The sequence below is a fragment of the Petaurus breviceps genome, unplaced genomic scaffold (assembly GCF_028583685.1).
Source record: "Petaurus breviceps papuanus isolate PSGF00001 unplaced genomic scaffold, PetGlider_PUasm1.0 98, whole genome shotgun sequence".
Classification (NCBI taxonomy): Eukaryota; Metazoa; Chordata; class Mammalia; order Diprotodontia; family Petauridae; genus Petaurus; species Petaurus breviceps.
Window position 1 is genome coordinate 37,288,924 of NW_027187460.1, and position 20,732 is coordinate 37,309,655.

Sequence of the window (20,732 nt, forward strand, 5' to 3'; positions counted from 1 at the left end):
GTTTCTGCATCAATATATTATATTGATCCTATCAAAATTCTACAGAACATTGATTAAAATACATTTGGTGTTTGAAAGGCTTCTTTAAAATATCATAGAAATGACCATTATCTCTCATTTATTTGTTACTTTTTTGTTTGTTTGGCTTTATTGTCTGTGGTTTGCTGTTAAAAACCTTGAGATTATCATCCATGGGTAAAGGGCAGATGTTCTTATGCCAATGCCCAGCTGTTTTGTGCTTTTTAAACCCAGGCAAACATAAGCCAACAGGTAAAGATGATCTTCTTTCTGGGAAAGGAGAGACAGGTTGGCAAAATCTCCCATAGAAAGGTGAAGACCTCCTCCTTAATTAGAGTGGAAATTTTTCAGCATCTTAACATTTTGAGGAGAAAATGTCATTGTCATCCGGGAACATCTCTTTCTTCCTTTAAAAGGGGAAAAATATATTGCATTTTAGTAAGAGCCCTGAGTCATCTCGACATTGTAGTCCAAAGGAAACCCGGCCTCACTCTCTTGCTAATTGGATAAAAATGTAAACAGTAAATTAAGGATATGATTAAAAATTAAAGAGCTACTACAGAAACTATCAATAGTAAGTGCTTATTAACTTACATATAACACTGTGCTGAAATGTCAGCTTCAAGCTGTCTGCCGAATCTGATTTGGTTTGCACAGATGAGTTTTCTAAAGGGGTAGAAAGAAACTCCTTCTTTGTAAACATAGCTCCCTAGCTAATTGCTGTTTCTGTCCTTTTCAGTTTCATGGACATACTCTTTGGAAACCAAAGATTAGCTGGGCAGCGGCCCTAAGCCCCCCGTGCTTTCAGGACATTAAGTCTGCAATATTATGGCCCAAGACTTGAGTCTTTAGATCAGACTTTGCATTATTAAGTGAATAAAAACTTTATTACCTAACCTGTAGGAGGTGGCTAGAAGGTGAAATAAGGTTAAAGAAAGCATGTCGAGACTACATGCTTGGTCTCCCTAGTTCCAAGCCAGAGTCTGACATCAAGCAGTGCCTTTGTCAATATTATTGTTACCTATTTTCCCCAGGGAAGGATTTAATGGACAAGGGAAGATTATATAAAAATCAGCTTGGGTATGTGCCTTCTTGATAGCCTGTAAGGAGCTGACAAACACTGACCTGTTTACTTTGCATAGATTGACCTTTTGCTGTGAGAAGCAAATGATTTGGAATGGTGTTTCTAATCAAATTTCTAAAACATAATAGGGAATTCTAAGAACAGTCCCTATTTTCCCATCATATCAGTAAATTCATTTATTTACTCATGTAATCATTCATTCAGTTATTCAACAAATACTTGTTGGGTACCAGTTTTATGGAAGGCACTGGGCTAGGAGTGATAGACAGACAGATAAGTACATAGATAGAGATGGATAAGACCCAGTCTGGCCTCTGGGAGTTTGTGATCTATAGCGAATGTTGTTGTTGTTGATGTTGTTGCTGCTACTGTTGTTCATCCAACATTCTTGAAAAGGACCAAAGACATCAGGAAGGTGATGTCTTGACTTGCAAGTGAATTGACTTTTTTTTTCCTTTTTGGAGGGCAATTGTGGTTAAGTAACTTGCCCAAGGTTACACAGCTAGTTTTTGTGTTAAGTGTCTGAGGCCAGAACCTAACTCAGGTCCTCCTGACTCCGGGGCTGGCACTTTACTCACTACAACACCTACCTGCCCCCAAGTGAATTGAATTTTAAGTGAGTCAGGATTGTGCAAAGTCATTAGCCTCACTCTCTCCTCCAGTCATCAGAGTCTGGTAGCAAGACATAGGTCAAGATAATTGGCAATGGCCTCAGTGAATGAATGAATAAATAAATAAATGAGTATTTATTAAGCACCTACTCTATTCCAGGCATTATAGATACAAATACAAAAGTGAGACAATCTCTGTCCTCAAGGAATTTTCATTCTTATAGGGGAAGATAACATATAGTAGAAAGTGACAGGGAAAGAAGTTTGGGTCTAGAGTCATGGGGATTGTCAATAGAGTACCTGACAGCTATGGTAGTATTGATTTGATTAGAGAAGGCATGCACTTGAATAACGATAAAATAGTATAATATTAGAGAATAAGATGAGTACTATGAGGCATTCTAAAACACTTAAGGAAAGCTCCCAGGCCACCCACATCTTTATTATTCTCTATGCTCCACTTCTAATACCCTGGACTTTCTTCTCCTGCATGGTTGCTTCTTCCCAACTCAACCTATTGCCTTCCAGCTGTCTTTAATGTGTTGTCTTCCCCCAGTAGAATGGAAGCCTCTTCAGGGCAAGGACTATCTCCTTGTATTTGTATTCCCAGTACTTAGCATACTGCTTGGCACACAGTGGAAGCTTAATAATGAATTCTTGCTGACTTAATTTGACTTGACTTAATTAGAGAAGTCTTCATGGGGAATTAATCTGAGCCTTAAAGAACAGATAGTATAATGGATAGTATAAATAGCACTGTGATTCTGTGTATGTAAAAGCATCATGATACATTGGAAAGAATAGTACACTAGAAGCTGGTGGATAGATAATAATCCTAGCTCTGCCAACACCTGTGTGACTTTCAACAACTCCCATCACCTCTCTTAACCTAGATGATGGCTTCTGGGTTAGACTAAATAATCTCTAATGTCCTTTCCATTTCTAACCTCCAATAAATCTATTTCCTTCAATACTTTGATGATACAATGATCTCATCACACCCTCCACCAATACAAGTAACTCACACATGGCTATTCATCATGGCCTATTCTTGTCCATGACCTCAATGTTCCATTAGACGTTTTATACAGTGAGCTAGAAAAATTCCACTATATTTTAAAAATGTATATATTTCGTGGACATTCACACAGAACTTGAACTGCCTGACTGTGCATCTACCTCTATTTCTAGTCAAACAATGTCCTTGATGACGCTAGCAGCCGGTTTATCTATAAATCTGTGAATATTTTTTCCTTTTTTTTAGTATTTAAGGCTTTATTAACTTCTGATTTACATCATTCGTTTCCGCCATATTTTGAGTTACAAATTTTCTCCCCGTTTTTCCCCTACCCACCACCCCAAAATAGCAGTCCCACAGGATATCCCCTCCTCCAATCTGCTCTCTCCCATATTTTCTCCCATACCCCTTTCGACTTTTCCAGTGGATCTCTATGCCTCAGTGCCTGTACATCTTATTTCCCAATTACATGTAAGATGGTATTAATAATAGTATATATATATATATATATACACACATATATATTTGAATATTTGATTTTAAAACTTTCAATTCCAGATTCATTTCCTTCCTTCCTTGTCACCCACCCTTACTGGGAAGGTAAGCAGTTCAGTATAGGTTGTACATGTGTGGCTAATGCAAAACAATAATATAGTAGATATATTGTAAAAGACTGACTATATTTCCCTCCCTCCTATCCCACCTCCCACTTGTTCTATTCTCTACTTTGATCCCGTCCCTTTTCAAAAGTAGGTGCTTCCAACTTCCCTCCCCCACAGCCTGCCCTCCCTTCTAAATCTGTGAATATTACTGCTAACGATCATAACAACATTTATATAGTACTTTAGAATTTGAATAGCACTTTACCTACATTCTTTCATTTGAGTATCACAACTGTTCTCTGAGGAAATAAGCAATACTTGCATTATTGTGTCCATTTTACAGCTGAGGAAACTGAGGTTTGAAGAGATTAAGTGACTTGCCCAAAGTCACGCAACTAACATATTGTCTAAGGCAGAATTTAGATCCAGGTCTTCATGTCTCTTAGTCTATTCATCTTCCCACCTCACAAGTATCATTCTTCGCCTTGAGAATCTCTTCACTGAGGAGAGAAAAAAAAAAATATGGACTTAAATTGAGAATTGAGGGTGTCTGCTTTTCTATATGATAGGTATATTCATTTCCTAGAATATACTATATATAGGAAATTGGAGTTTAGAAATAGAAAAAAAGACTAAGTATGCAGAGGCCAGATAGCTGAGCTATCTGTATATTATATATATATATATATACATATATATATATACACATATTAGGTATGTTATATTATAATATAATATAGAGTATATTATTCTCTGTCATTCTTCCTCTCCAAAAGAATATTGATAGATCAATAATGATATGTGATAGAAGATTCTTTAAACAAATGTTTTTTCATAGTCTGGACATGAATTACTATTTGTATCCTCTATAGCAGAGAGAAGGACTTTTATCAGTCATCAGTTCACTGTGCCTAGTATAATAATTTGGATACAGTAGGTGCTCAATAAAAATACATTGAATACATTATTTAAAGACAAAACAGCAAATGCTCAATAAAAATTCACTGAATACATTATTTAAAGACAAAATTATCCTTATAGTGCTAAGGGCCTGTCCTGGGACCAGCCTAGAGGAAAAGAGAAAGGCAAGGTTTTCAAGGGTCATCATGTGTGGGATATGCTCAACATAACAATAAAACACAATAATCTTTTCTAGAAAAAAAAGGAAGAGGCTTTAAAATACTGGTTGAGGACTTATAGGGACCTAAGCAGGTATCAAAAAGGAAATAGGCACTTTGCCATCAGCATTCCTTCACTTAAGAAGATGACCCCATCAGGAGTCATTCCCTACATATTCAGTTGTTCAGCTATCTGGCCTCTGCATTCTTAGTCTCTTTTCTATCCCTAAACCCCAATTTCCTATGTATAGTATATTCTAGGAAATGAATATATCTATCATATAGAAAAGCAGACACCTTCAATTCTCAATTTAAGTCCCTCTTTTTTTCTCTCCTCAGTGAAGAGATTCTCAAGGCTAAGAATGATACTTGTGAGGTGGGAAGATGAAATAACCCTTTGTATTTAACTGCATGTGCATTCTAAAGCCTTTTCAAGAATACGTGTGATCATGTGAACAAATGTTTCCTTTTTATCCTTTACTTTCCATTTTTGTACCAGTGGTCTTGATTTTTCAATCATCCTTATTTCAATCTTTTTCTTTCCCAATAAGAAAATGTTCCTCTAAATTCCATTTAAAATGGCCTTAAGTCTGCCTTAGCCATTTCTTGGCTCTTGACCACTCTGGAAAGATTATAGTGATATTGAAGAGGTTAGGGGATGCTGGGACCCTGAGAATGCCAAGGCAGAGTTGCCTGGAATGAATTCACACACTCAAGCCTTCTCTTAGTCAAGTGGCAGAAAGTTTATTGTAATGCTTTAGCAAAAAAACGAGCAAAGATCCTCAAGGAAGATGCAAGAGAATGAGGATGGTGCTGGGACTTATATAGAAAAGGAACAAGGGATTCCATGCCAAGGATTCTAATTAGGTAATCTAGGGGTTCAGGTGCCTTTGGGAGCTATGGATAAGAAAATGTTGATACCAGACACTGAAGGAGTTTCAGAGGCATGGACCTTCGGGATTTGGTGCAAGGGAGAATCTTTGGGCCAGCCAGAGACAAAAATCCTTGGACCAGCCCTGTGTCTGTCTGATAAGAAAATGTGTCCTACAACAAGGGAAAATTTTCTCACAGGACAGGGGCCTACTGAGAAATTGGGAGGCTTCCAGAGACATGATCTTAGGTCTGGGGCCCAAGCACCCCATCAATATAATTGTACAACTTTTGGGGAGTTTGGCAATCATCTGACCTTTTGGTGGGACCATACCTAAACCAGAATATGCTTCCTTTGAATGCTGTCAGGAAGACATTCCCCAGCCTCCACTGGTAAAATATTCCAAAGATGAACAGTTCTTTATTGTAAGAAAAGATCTCCTCTTCTATCTGAATTTCTCAAGCTATAGTTTTGTCTATTTCTTTTTTTTTCTTCTTGTCTTCAATGTGAAGGATGACTATTAAGTGTCCAACATGGAGAGTGCCAGGGATTGTAGGGTTGAGAGGGATAGGGTCCAGGAAGAAATTAAGAATATACATGGAGGAACTCTACCTTTAAAGCAACTATATAAAAAATATAATTTTGTGGTCAGTTTTGGGATATGGGAACATTAAGAATTTCATTAAAAATAGTAGTTTACAAGGAACCATTTGGCATTAATATTAGGCTTGGTATAGTGGTCAATGGATTTGGAATTGGAGGACCCACATTCAAAACCTACTTTGCTCCTTTAATACCTCTCTGACTTTGGGTAAGTCACTTAACTTCCAGGAGCCAGAGGTGAAAAGGGAATACAAATGTATAAAAATGAAAGTTTTTATTACGATTAAATGTGGGGGTGATTAGAGAATTAGAGAGAATAAAGAGACAGCCGCCAGATTTCTGCTCCAGCAGAGATTTATTTTACCCTCTGGCATAGATGCCATAATTACAGTTTGTTGTTGCTTCTCAGTTGTTTCGGCTCTGTCTAATTCTTAATGAACCCATTTGGGGTTTTCCTAGCAAAGATACTGTAGTGGTTTGCCATTTCCTTCGCCAGCTCATTTTACATATGAGGAAATTGAGGCAAACAGGACAAGGTGACTTGCCCAGAGTCAAACAACTGGTAAGTGTCAGAGGCCACATTTGAACTCAAGATCAGTCTTCCTGACTCCAGGCCCTACACCCTATCTACTATGCCACCTAGTGATTACAATAGCAACCACCATTAATAGAGCATTTTAAGGTTTCATGGTCTATGTAGGCACTATTATCACCATTTCACCAATGAAGAAATTTCAGAAAGAAAAAAAAAGAAAATTCAACTCAGAGAGCTTAAGTGAATTTTTTTCTCATGGTCATACAGGTATTAACAGGCAGAGCCAGTATTCCAACCTATATCCTCTGACCCCAAGTCCAGCACACTTTTGCTTTACCAGATTATAACAACTACTGAATTAGGTAGTAACAATAGGAAGTCTGTTTATTCCATTTCTAGGAAGTACCAAATCAGACAAGGGGCAGTTTCTTTGGAGAAACATATTTAAAATATTTACCCTACCATTAGAGAAATGAGCCGATGTGAATAAAGATAAAACCAATTTTACATAAATATGATAGAAAATGATCCAGGGTCTTAATCGACTCTGCATTACAATAGGAATCAGCAGTATCATATAGCTAGATGACCAAACATTTTTTAGCATGCTTTATTTTATTTTAATAGTATTTTTTTCCAAATACAAGTAAAGATAGTTTTCAACATTCATTTTTTATAAGATTTTGAATTCAAATTTTTCTTCCTCCCTACCTCCCCTCCCCCTCCCCAAGCCAGTAAGCAGTCTGATATAGGTTATACATGTGCAATCATGTTAAACATATTTACACATTGGCATGATCAAGAATGTTATTGAGATTTCAATAGTTACCCAAAGAAGGCACACGTTGCTCTTTCTTCTCTATTTTGCCCTGGTTAGGGCTTTGTTGGGCAATTATAATTTTCATCCCCACAACTGACTGAAGATATGGAAAATTTGGACAAAGTCCAGAGGTGAACAGTAAAAATTATTACAGTTTGGGGAAGAGTACCCATGAGAAATACTAAATGAATTAGGTTTGTTTATCTATGAAAAGAGATGACTGCAGGATAATTTTTAAGAATTTTCAAAGGATACTCTATGGGTAATGGAGACTAAGTTTCCTCAGTGTTCTCTTTAAGACTGAAAAGTGAGAAGAAGCTTAAAATAGCAGCAATTGGGATTTAGTTTAAACATTGGGAAGAGCATGAAAGTTGTCAGCTTAAAAATACCGTGATGTCTTCTTTTATGTACCTTTCAAATTGTATACCTAATATGATAGATAGGATTTAGAGACAGGATTCTTAATATGGGGTAAAAAAAACTTGCTTTCTGTTTTAAAAATTATTTTTGAAGTAAAGTTTTCTTTGTAATTTTATGCATTTTATTTTGTGTATTTAAAAACAGAACTCTGAGAAGGGGTCCACAGTTTTTCACCAGATTGCCAAGGGGTCCATGACACAAAAATAATTAAGAACCCTTGATTTAGAGCTAGAAGAAACCATAAAGAACATCCTTTCATTTTATATATGAGAAAACTAAAGATGAGAGTTCATTGACTTACCCAGGGAAGTCACTCAAGAGGTGAATGCCAGTAGAGTTTTGAACCCAGGTTTTCTCCAATTACTGCTCTTTGCATGTTACTACCCTGTCTATCTATTATAGGGTTGAGTTCAGTCCTGCCTGAATATCAGAGGACTGGACATTGAGATCTCAGTAAATCTAATGCTTTATTTATCCTAACTTAGAATACTGCCATGCCTGACACTCTACTGAATTGTTCTTTAGACTAGATTCTTTCTTTTTTGTTTCTTATTTCCAGATTTTTTAAAAAAGGAATTACCAATTTATGTTTATATTGTAAGGCATAGGTATATATGGATTCATATCCATCAGTGATTCCTTTTCCAAGGCACAGTTGACAAGTGTGACTCCGACATTAAATAATTGTAAATCACTTCAATAAAAGTTATGGCTTAGAGGAGAATATAGAGCAGGTTCAAATTAACAAATACTCATTATTCTAAGTGCTATGAAAGCTCTTATATGATGCCTCATCATGGTGTGTCAGTGACCCTGGATTCTAGAAGGTCATCCCAACAGCAAGTTCTAGAAGAATCTACCAAGCCAGAAAGACTTCGAATACAGACGTTGTGATGAACTGCTTGTCTCTTGTCCAGAGTGATTTAGAAGAGGCTCGTTACCAAGTCAATAGCAATAATATTTTATTTTCCTCAATTACATGTTAAAATGATTTTTAACATTTTATTTAAAGTTTTAAGTTCCAAATTCTATTCCTCTCTCCTTCCCTCCCCTCCCTCTTCCTTGAAATGATAAGCATGTGATATAGATTATACATGTGCAATCACATAAAATATTTCTATATTAGTCATTTTGTACAAGAAGATGTAAGGGAGGGAGGGAGGGAAGGAGGAGGAGAGAAATAGCATGCTTCAGTCTGTATTCAGACATTATCAGTTCTTTCCCTGGAGCTGGATAGCATGTTTCATCATGAGTCCTTTGAGATTATATTGGATTGTTATATTACTGAGAATCGCTAAATCATTCACAGTTCTTCATTGTACGATATTTCTGTTACTGTGTACAACATTCTCCTGGTTCCGCTCACTTCACTTTGCATCAGTTCATGTAAGTCTTTCAAGGTTTTTCTGAAATCATCTCGCTTATAATTCCTTGTAGCAAAATAATAGGGAAATATAATCTTAATTAAGAAATGACTCCTACCTTCAAGGAACTTACAGGAAAATAGAGCAATGACTCTACAGAATGGGTCAAGTACCAGTTCCTTGTCCTTGCAGCAAGAAGAGATAGGTATTAGGAGGGACCGTTGTGTTAGCATATATTGAGAAAGCATAATGAGGGAGTGTAACAGACTACAATACTGATCTGAATCTCCTAAAATGACATTTAGTAGAAATAAATGTAAAATCTTTTTTGGGGGGGGTCATAAAATCAATTTTATAAGTAGAAGATGGAGAAAGCATGGTTAGGTAGCAGATTTCTTACATTCTTTTTTAATTTTCAGTTCCAAATTATCTCTCTTCCTTCAGTCCCTCCCCACCCAGATGGCAAGCAATATGATACCCATATATGTACATATAAAGTCATACTAAACATATTTCCTTGGCAACAGTTAATCTGGACAAAATCGGATAGTTTTCCATTGAATTCAGTCATCAGAGTGATATGTAAGCCAAGAAAGTTAATATTGTGTTAGGTTGCATTAAGAGAGGTAGCACTGGGGAGGCTAGGTGGCACAGTGAATAGACTACTGGTCCTGAAGTTAAGAGTACCTGAGTTCAAATCCGGCCTCGGACACTCAACACTAGCTGTGTGACCTTGGGCAAGTCACTTAACCCCAATTGCCCTGCCTTTCCCCCTCCTAAAAGCCAAACAAAAAGAAAGAGAGAGAGATAGCGTCCAGCAAGAAGAAGATGACCGTCCCATTTACCATCCCCTGATCAAACAACACATGCGATATTGTGTTCAGTTCTGGGTGCCACATTTTAGAAGAGGCATTGATAAGCTAGAGAGCTCCTAGAGAAGTCAACCAGGATGTTGAAGGAACTCAAGTTTATGCCACATGAGAACTGACTAGTAGAACCAGGGATATTTATCAGGAAAAGGAAAAACCTTAGGAGAAAATGAATTATCTTCAGGTATTTAAAAGTCTGACCTGGAGAAAAAGAATTAGTCTTTTTTGCTTAGGCCCAGAAGGGAGAAGTAGGAGCGATGGGTGGATATTGCAGAGAAAAATTTCAACTTAAGATAAAGAAAAATTTCCTAACAGAAAAGGCTGCTTTGGGAAGCACTGAGTTCTCCCTCATTGAGGTATTCAAGAAAAGTCTGGACAACCACTTGTCAGGTATGACAAGAGGGGCTTCTTTATCAGGTCCTGGTTAAGACTATGTGGCCTAATCCCAACCTTGTGTGATTCTGGAAGAAGAAACAGTGGAATTAACCTTAGTTAAATTCCTCATCTTAGTTCTTCTTTGGCTGGGTGGGCAGTTCTCTAGAATAGTTAAGGAGCTGGGAGTGTAATGCTCACAAAACACTTACCAAGTAGGCAGGTATAGGCCTCTATATAGAAGCCAAGTAGGCTCTGGAGGCAGGTAGGGGGCACCAGTCCTGGAGTGGAGAGGATTTGAGTTCAAATTTGGCCTCAGACACTTGATACTTACTAGCAGTGTGACCCTGGGCAAGTCACTTAACCCTAATTGCCTCACTCCCCCCCCCCCCAAAAAATTAACTTTTGGCAACATCTCCAAATCATACCTTCATGGAAGGTAATTGGGGATGTCAGCTGAGAAAGGAAGAAGTCTGCACTGAACCACCCAGAGATATTTATTGCTCCTGCACTCATATATCCATTGAGTGACAAAATCCCTCTGTTGATCCTTTGGACTTCAATAAAGGTAAAGAAGTAGAACAAGGACCAAGAGCTCCAAATAACAAATAAATATCTAATATTTGTGTAGTGCTTACTACATACCAGGCACTGTGCTTAAGCATTTTACAATCATTATCTCATTTGGTTCTGGAAAGTAACTGTTATTATTTTCCCCCTTTTACAGATGAGGAAACTGAGGTAAACACAAGTTAAGTAATTTGCCCAGGGTCACACAGCTAATAAGTATCTGAGGCCAGATTTGAGCTTAGGTCTTCCTGACTCCAGATCCTATCCTACCTGCCCCTAGAAGCAAAAGTCACAGGTCCCAAACTGTAAGAGACCTATTAGTAATGACCTCAGCACAAACAGGGAGCAGACCAGGCATGCTTATAAAAAATGATTGGTGTATTGACTGAATAAAACACAGCCACCTGTGCAACCTGTTTTAGGAAAGGAAAGGAGAAAAGCTGAATACTTGAAACAAGTTGAATAACCCATTAGCAGATGTCAAGTTCTGTCATTGCCCTTACACTAATCACTTCCTAGTGTGAGTTTCTTTCACTTTTAGATACCACCTTATTCACCTACAGAAAGTTGACAGACGTACAAAGAGGGATTTTCAGAAGTAGAATTAAGGTAAAGGCATGGATACATTAGCTGTGACTAGTGAAGAGAAGGGTTGATTGACCTATGGAGTTTTTTCTTAGCTAAATGGTAGTTGGGAAGTATTCATATATACAGATTACCTAATAAATGATGGTAAGTAGTTTTACAGTTGTATGGTGCAGCTTGACTGCTTAATAATTAGGGTGCCCAGACAGATGAAAATATGTCATGTCCTCTCTGCAATAGATGAATGAGAATGGACCTGATGATCCTTAAAAGTCATCCTTGGTATTCTCGACTTTTTAGATTGAAGATTTGTCTAGAGAACAACAAATGCCAGAGCCCTAGTGCAAAGAGTATTGATCTTGTCATAGCCGATCATAGCCAATCAAACTCAGATGCCCTCTAGCCAGTAAGTGGCCAATGACCACAAACCTTGAACACCCTTTAAGCCTCTTTCAGGAACCAAAAAGATGCACTATATGTAGTTGTAGATGAATGCTTATTTTTTTTTTTAAATGCCTTTCTATCTACATCATTGGGGTTTTCACTGGGGCTTTTACAACATACTGGAAATGTTTTAGATTTCAGCAGTCTCAAAATTGATTTTGGGGACATTGTTTTTTCCCTATCCCTGGGAGACAAATGGTTACTTTCCAGGGTGAAAGTCGCTGACTGTGAGGAGGCAGTCTGCTGGTTAACACTGAAGAAAGGAAGAGACAATTTGAATTGCTTTCGTCTCTGGCTTTTGATATATTATCAGTAGGTTGGTTTTAAAAAGAAATACCTAAGAACTCTTGCTCCTCTTAAATCAATTATGGCCAGATGTATATAAATCCATCTTTTGCATTTCCTATGTAATTCCAAATCAGTGCTTCCAGCTTCAACAACAAACCATCAGCGAACAAGTTATTCATCTATCTGGGTGGGGAGTCATTTATGTGCCTGCGGCAGTGCATTCTGATGTTACTTTATTGAAAAGACCAAAATAGCGACTTTCTAGTTGTTTTTCATGTTTGATTTGCTTCTCTGTAAATTTGATATAAAGATGGTTATGTTAAGCTAATTACACCTTAGCTTTTTATTTTCTGCTGCTAAGTGGAATCACGTAGAAGGCGCTCTTACCCCCAGAAGAATGGAACATTTGACCACAATTACTATTTTTACATTAGACAAAGCACCTTGCTGTATGTTACAGAAAGTGATTTATTAGTGCATACACCATGGCCATGCAGTATCTAACTAGCCACTAAGACATGGACAGTCACACAGTACGCTGCCTGCAGAATCAAATTATATTTGACATCTAGTACAAGTCCCAAGACACCTTAATGTAACACCTTAATGCCTCGTTGGGAAGGAGGGAGGGGTGGAGAATACCCACCAAAATAAGAATTCTAGCACGAATTTTCAAGTCTAAACTCTTCATATTTTGGCACTCTTGAATGGTTTGAAACAGTCGTTTGTTTTTTTGTTTTTTTTCTCATGTTTCAAGTGCCTACCAGCAACCTAAGCATATGAAGCAAGACCCCTTACAAGGTCAAACTTTAAGATCTCAAGTAGATTCTGATGGGAGAGATGTCTTTGGCATAAAAATAGACCAAACCCTCCACTGCAGACTTGGTGAACGTGTCCTCTGGAGATAGGACTCCTCTGGGGTGATGATTTGATGCAAAGCCAGCCCCTAGGGGATTTTAGCTCCAATATGTTCCTGATGGGAAAACTGAGATGTTTTATCACTTTTCGACACCACTTTGTTCACTGAGCAGAGAGTTAGCAGTGAAATAGTTAATTCATCTTCCAGCTACATTTTTTTTTTTTGGTAAAACCAATTTGATACCGTGTAGCAGGGTGCTGTTATTGAAAAATTGAAGCACCAGGTGTGATTAAATAAGATCACACATTTCATTCTTTCTTTAATTTCACATTTCTTTTCAGCAGCTGTATCCCAGAGCTCTCCTTAGAGTAAGGAAGCACCTTGTGGTGTGGTGTGTGATTTTTTTTTTAAGCCTGCCCCATTACAGTGATGACAAAATGTTTTCTAAGAAAGATACCTCATTGGACTAGTGATTAAAACCTGTTTGTTCACCTAGTTATTCATATTTGAGAGCCCAGATATATTAATCTGTTTGTTTTAGTATAAGAGCTAAGACTTACTACTTAGATGTTACCTTTGAAACTTTAATGAGAAGTGCAATCAAAACTATGGGGTATGAATAGAAACAAAATAGCAAAAATAAATAGTAAATTATTTGTTTATTCTTTTTTTCCTTTATTTCTGGACCTCCAGTCTTCTCCCTTCACTGCAACCATGCCCATAAAACATTTCCTAAACCTTAAAGAGGTATTTTAACATTAAATATCAATGTTACTACTAGGAAGGGGGAAAGATTAGAGACAAGGCATTTATTAAGTACCTACTATGTGCTGAACACTTGCTAAGTACTTTATAAATGTCTCATTTGATCCTCACAACATCTTTGGTAAGTAGGAGCAATTATTATGTCTATTTTGTTGAGGAAACTAAAGCAGTTAGAGGTTAAGTGACTTGCCCAAGATCCCACAGCTAGTAAGTGCCTGAAGCTTATTTGAATTCAGATCTTCCTGACTCCAGGTCAAGCACTTTATCTACTTGGGCCACCAGCTGAAAAGAACAGGACTAGGAGCCTGAAGACCTGAGTTCTAAACCTGATTCTGCTCCCCAAACAGGCTAGCTGTAGAACCTGAGGCCTCTAATCTCTTTGGGCCTCAACTTTTTCATCTCTTAAAAGAGAGATTTAGACCGAATGATCCCCAGAGTCCCTTCTGGATCTGACATCCTCTGATTCTACCTGACCTTCTCTGCAGAGTCTGTTTAGAGTCTGCCAAGAAGCACAGATTTAGACTCCAGTGACCTGGCCTCACGGCATTGTGAAATAGGAGTTACTTTGTCTTATCACTTCTCTGTCAGGAAGAGCCACCTGAGATGCATCCTCTGAAGTGAAGGAAGACAGAAAGTGGATGACCCTGCTCAGCCTTTCTTTGTGTTCTCCTCTCATAGCCAAGATTCATCGTACATAATAATGCAGCTTCCCCTAGATGTTAATAGAACTGTTCCACATTCCCTCCAACAGGCTCGTGCCAGCGTCCCCCCAACCTTTAGAAAGAAATTGGTAAACTGATTAGCACCTTCCCACACCCCACCATTGCAGTCACATTATGAAATCCCCCTGTTTGGTTTATTATAAGCTATTGATCTTGATTTTTTTTAATCATGCATGAGTTCACTGATACACCTACTTTGAAGGGAAGGAAAGTTTCATCGTGTCGGAAACATTCTGAATGGAAACTCTTTTGGAAAAATTAAATTAAAGCCATAGAAAAACTAATTATCATGATTTTGTTGTTTCTGTGAATACTTAATGAAAATAGTCAAACCAATCAGTCCCTACCAGGAAATAGTCTCCCTGGTGCTAGAGATACAAAAACAAAATGAAAACTCCCCACCCTCAGGGAGCTTACATTCTATCAGAGTAAACAATACATACAACATATAAATACAAAGGTAATGAAGAGGACTGAGATACAATGGGGGAGGGGACAGGCCTCTCAGGAAGGTAATTGAGCTGAGTTTGAAGGCATCTAGGGCTTCTAAGAAACAGAGAAGGGGGAGTACATTTCAGGCAGAAGGAGGGAAAAAAGTAGAGTATAAGACTACTTATGCAAAAGCATCTACAAAGTCTCTGCTTTCCTTGCAGGATATACATAGAAAATCTAGTATGAAGACAAATCAGCCTGAAAAAAGACAATATTCAAAAGATGGTTTTTTTTTTACCTCACTCAAGAGAATCAGTGGAAACTTTTAATAAGCAAGCACCTTGCCATGCTTGGTTCACTCCCACTCAGTCCCTGTTCCTGGGGACCATTTGTTATACTTTAAGGGCAAGGAAAACTTCTTAATCTGGTCTCCTGTGTCACTATTCCTCTCTCCCAGGTTTTATGTTCATATAGCGCTTTAAACTTTTCAGTGTTTTTTTTTCTATACCTTGACTAAATTAACCCTCACAGAAACCTTGTGGAATAAGTGGAGCAGGTATTAGAAACCTTATTTATCTGGGGAAGAAATTGATGCCCACAAAGGCTAAGGAAATGCTTTGCTTAAGCTAGTTAGGAGGAAAGGTTAATCCAGTGTTCTTTTACTAGAACACATTACCTATAAGCAAAATTATGGAATAACTGGGGATGGGACCTACTAGTGTCAGTATTCCAGATATAATCCTGCCGAAAGAATGAAGTACAGCCAATACAGGCATACCTTGGAGATATTGCAGGTTTGGTTCTAGACCACCATAATTTAGCCAATAGCATAATAAACAAGCCACATAAATGTTTTGGTTTCTCAATGCATATAAAAGCTAAGTTTACACTATACTGTTGAGTATGTAATGCTATATCTAAAAAATATATATATATATACCTTAATTTTTTAAAAATAGTATATCACAGGGGCGGCTAGGTAGTGCAGTGAGTAGAGCACCAGCCCTGAAGTCAGGAGGACCTGGGTTCAAGGAAGACCTGGCCTCAGATACTTAACACTTACTAGCTGTGTGACCTTGGGCAAGTCACTTAACCCCAATTGCCCTCCAAAAAGCAAAAAAAAAAATAAATATATATATATGTATATAGGATATCTCTAAAAAATGCTAACCATCATCTATCTAAGCCATCAAGTCATAATCTTTTTGCCGATGGAGAGTCTTCCCTCAATGTTTTGATGGCGGCTGACTGATCAGAGTGGTGGTTGCTGTAGGTTGGGGTGGCAGTGGTAGTTTCTTAAAATAAGATAACAGTGAAGTTTTCCTCAATCTTCCTTTCATTTGAAGAGGCCATTATAAGGTTATTAATTGGCCTATTCTGTCTTAGGGCATAGGGATTCCCGAGAAGAGAGAGAGAGAGATAGGGGAATGGCTGGTCAGCAGAGCAGTCAGAATACACACAATATTTATCAATTAATTCATTGTCTTATTTGGGCGTGGTTTGTGATGCCCCAAAACATGTACAATAGTAGATCATTGAATACCATAAAGATATGATAAGGGAAAAGTTTTGAAATATTGAGAGAATTACCAAAATGTGACACAGAGATATGATGTGAGAGATGCTATTGAGAAAAAAAAAATGGTGCCAATAGCCTTGCTCGACCTGCCCTGATCTGAACTTTTATTTTTGGTTTGTTTATACTTGTGATTCCATCAGCAAAGGTGATACCATTCTGATAGTATCTTTCTGAAAAATAAAAAACTATTCATCAAAGCCTTGTTGAGTTGCCTGGGGCATTGTAAGATAACAAAACCTTGCCCAGAGTCATATAGCCAGACAGAATTTGAATCTAGATCTTTCTGATTCTGAGACTGAACCTTTATCCACTACCCAACAATCCCTGTCATTAGGAGCTCTATGTTTCTGTTCATATGGACTGTGACTGCGTAGCTGTAGCTACACATTGAACATTGATCAAGGAAAATTCTCAGCCTCTTGAACTACTAAATAAACTAGTTCTCCCCTATTCTTTACTAATGCAATTGATGTTTTTAACTGAAATGCAGAACTTTACATTTATCCTGGCTAAATTTCATCTTAGGATCAGTGTTTTTGGCAAGAAAACCTGTTTACAATCGAGGGTACAAGTCAGTAAAGGGTTTCATTACATCCATAGTTACAAGCCAAGACTGAGAGAAGAATCAGTTGGCAATAAAGTAAGGAATCTCTATGGAGCAATCAGGCTTGGGAATGTGAGGTGTTGGCTGCTGGTTCTTTAGGGAATGGAGAAAACAAATAAACAGGCTGGGTTTACAGCCAGTCATTCAGTGGTCTTTAGGACCATTTATTGTGTTTTAGGGGAGAGGACAGAAACTTCTTAATTTCATCTGTCATTGCCTTTGGAGAGCCAAGCAAGACAGGGCAGACTCCACTTGTCTTTCGGTTTTCCTTGAAGGAAACCTAGAAGAGAGAAACATGCAACCATCAGGCTAGATGATGCTTACCCATTTAGTCTGACCTGGAGTCTTATTCTAAAATGGCATTGCTCATGTCAGGAAAAGGAAAGGACAGTACCACTCCCTCTCTACCTTCTCAATGGGATCATAAATTTAGAGCTGGAAAGATTGTTGGAGATCCTTTATTCTTACAACTTCATTTTAGAGATGAGGAAACAAAGGCTATAATGTTCTCTTACGCTTTTTTACTCAAATGTCTCTGATGACCTTAATTTTGCTTCAACCTCATAGAGGCTAGGGGTTAGATAGAGAAAAATATAAATGTTTATTAAGGCCAAAACCAAAACCCTGCTTCATTGTTAGGAATTCTCGCAACTGGAACCAGAAGTGATTGTGCTTATATTCCTAACTTTCCGTTTATTAGAAACTCTAAAGCAGCAGAGGACAGAGTCACATGAACTTGAGGTGCCATTATATTGTCCCTAGGTGTAAAACCTATTACTGGAATAAGGTGTTATACCAGCCAGAAACAAGAAAAGTTGAAGACAGTTCCTGCCATCAAGGAGCTTGTACTCAAACTGAGGAAACAATAATGGGGAAAAGTGGGGACAAAACTAACTGTCATTGGTGCCCTAAGAGGTAAGAAGAAGAACAGATCAGTTCATGCTTAAATTGTCTAAAAAGGCTTCATAGAGGAATCAAAATATGAGGCATGTCTTGAATAATGTCTAGCATTTGGATCAATTGCAATAGAAAGATAACTTAATATGGAATTAGAGAATCCAACTCGAATCCAGGAAATGCTGCTTAAAACTACCTTTGAAGTTTTAATCAATCAGTTGATCAGTATTTATTAAGCACCTGTTATGGACCAGGCACTGTGCTAAGTGCTGGGGAATACAGAAAGAGACCAAAGCCAAGATAGTCTCTACCCTGGAGGAGCTTGCAGTTTAGGAGGGGAGACCACATGCAAACAAGTATAGACAAAGCAAACCATATACAACAAGGCTTCTTGAATTTTTTTCTGCTCATGACCCCTTTTTGTGTTTTGACAGCATTCCTTATCATTGCATGGCCTGAGGGCATGCACAGGAAAAGTGTGCATACTTTGTTCAGAACCAAGGCCTCAGTGAAGTTTCACAATGCAACCCAGGCAAGTGCTGCCAGAAACACCTCAGATTTATTATGTGTTCGATTTTTAATTAATTTTTGGTCGTTATACTTTCAGAAACCTTTTACTACTGTTGCCAAATTTTTCAGGACCCCATATGGGGTCATGACCCACAGTTTAAGAAGTGCTGATATACAGGATAAATAGGAAATAATTAACAAAGGGAAAGCACTAGAATTAAGAAGGGTAGGGAAAGATTTCTATAAAGATTGGATTTAAATTCAGCCTTTAAATTCAGACAAATTTAAATTCAAATTAAAGGAACCGAGGGAAATTAGTAGGCAGAGATGAGGAAAGAGAGAATCCCAAGTATAGGGAAGTCCAGAGAAAATGTCCAGAGCCTAAAGATTGAAGGGTCTTGTTAATGGATCAGCCAGGAGGCCAGTCAGTGTCACTGGATTAAAGAGATCATGGTAAGTAGTAAAGTATAGGAAGATTGAAAAGGTAGGATGAAGATAGATTGTTAAGTGTTTTGAATGCCAAACAGAGCACTCTGTGTTTGTTCCTAGAGGTAATAAGGAGCCCACTGGAGTTTATTGAGTAGGGAGGTGACATGGTTGGGACCTTTACTTTAGGAAAATTACTTTGGTGGCTAAATGGAGGAGGGATTAGAGTGGGGAGAGACTTGAGGAAGGCAGACCTATAAGTAGACTATTACAGTAGTCCAGGTTTGAGGGAATGAGAGGCTGCACTGGAGTGGTAGCACTGTCAGAGGAGAGAAAGGGGCCTATTTGAGACATGTTGCCAAGGTGAAGTTAACAGTCCTTGGCCAGACTGGATATTGGCGGGAGGGGGAGAGAGAGAGATGGGAGATAGTGAAGAATGGAGGATGATGCCTGTGAGCCTGAGGGACTGGGAGGATGTTGTTGCCTTCTACAGTAATGAGGAAAGTGGGAGGGGAGAAGATTTAGGAGGAAAGATAATTAGTTCTCTTTTGGATGTGTTTAATTTAAGGTGTCTACTGAACATCCAATTTGAGATGTCTGAAAGGCAGTTAGAGATGAGGGACTGGAGGTCACCAGAGGGGTTGGGGAAGGAAAGGGAGATTTGAGAATCATCAGCATTAGACAAGATAATTAAATTCATGGAAGCTGATGATCTCCAAGTGAAGTAGGTCTACACCTCAGTTTCCTCATCTCTAAAATGAGAGTTGAACTCAATGAATTTCTTCTAGCTCTACTTCTCTGACCTTTGACTAAAAGCTACTATTGATTTGATTTAACTTAGTTTAATTTAATTTGCACTCCATTGTAGGTTACTTTGTAAACTGTCTAATCTCTTTGACCCTATATCCCCCATGGGACTAGATGCTCTCTAAAGTTCCTTCCGAACCACAACCCTGTGATACTAAGTTCTCTGAGGACAGGCACTCTTGCATTGTTTATGTTTTAGAGTACATCATGTTCTACAAAAACTGGCAGCTTTTATGGGGAATCTGGGAGGGCAACAGAAAGAAGGATGTCTATCTATGAAAAGTCTAATAGTACTACTTACAAGCAGTGGAGAAAAAAGGGGAGGAGGGGCAGGATATCAGGAACTTCAAATTAATCCATGTTTATTTTTACTTTCTACATAAAATGGTAGCTAAATACCTTAACATTTTTTTAATTTTCAAAAAAGGGGGTCTATTTTATTTTACAGTTTGTGATAGTAATGGCATTTAAAGATTCCCCCTGTATTGGCTTGGTTTTCAAATTGATTGTGTTAAAACCCAGAGCTTGTTAATCCCACCTGTGGGATGGACTTGTTGATGTGAAAAGAAAGTCCTGAACTGGGGAGGAGCTGGTGGCGTAGATTTGGAGGCACAAGAGAGAGGCGGAAGACCTTTTTGGAAGCAGCACCTCGTGGAGGCAGAGAGAGACTGAGAAGGATTGCTGAGAGTCACTTTGAATTGCCCTGGACTTATGAGACCTGCCCCCTGAGCTGCCAAGGACTGAGGAGACATGGCCGTTTTGCTGGTACTTTGTCTGTCTGTTTTGATGTTGTTTTGCCAGATTTGTCCACTGGTGAAAGATAGTCCTGTTGTTGAAGAAGTCCTGGAACCTGGCTTTTGGTTAAGAAGCCCTGAGACTGTCCTGCAGACAGAGAGTGAATACTGTCCACTGGTGAAGGACAGTGCTGTTGTTGCAGGG

The 20,732-nt window shown here is 38.3% G+C and overlaps 1 protein-coding gene and 1 long non-coding RNA gene across 5 annotated transcripts in view; one reads left to right on the forward strand and one right to left on the reverse strand.

Moving 5' to 3' along the window:
• SAMD12 (sterile alpha motif domain containing 12) overlaps window positions 1-20,732 on the forward strand; it is a 604,883-nt gene that overhangs the window by 425,412 nt on the left and 158,739 nt on the right. The gene's annotated exons all lie outside the window — the stretch shown is intronic.
• LOC138155954 (uncharacterized) overlaps window positions 118-20,732 on the reverse strand; it is a 24,006-nt gene continuing 3,391 nt past the window's right edge. The window contains exons 2-3 of the long non-coding RNA XR_011167038.1: window positions 3,599-3,833; window positions 118-425 (exon numbers count right to left, since the gene is read on the reverse strand). This is a non-coding gene — a long non-coding RNA (uncharacterized lncRNA). The remainder of the gene's footprint in view (window positions 426-3,598; window positions 3,834-20,732) is intronic.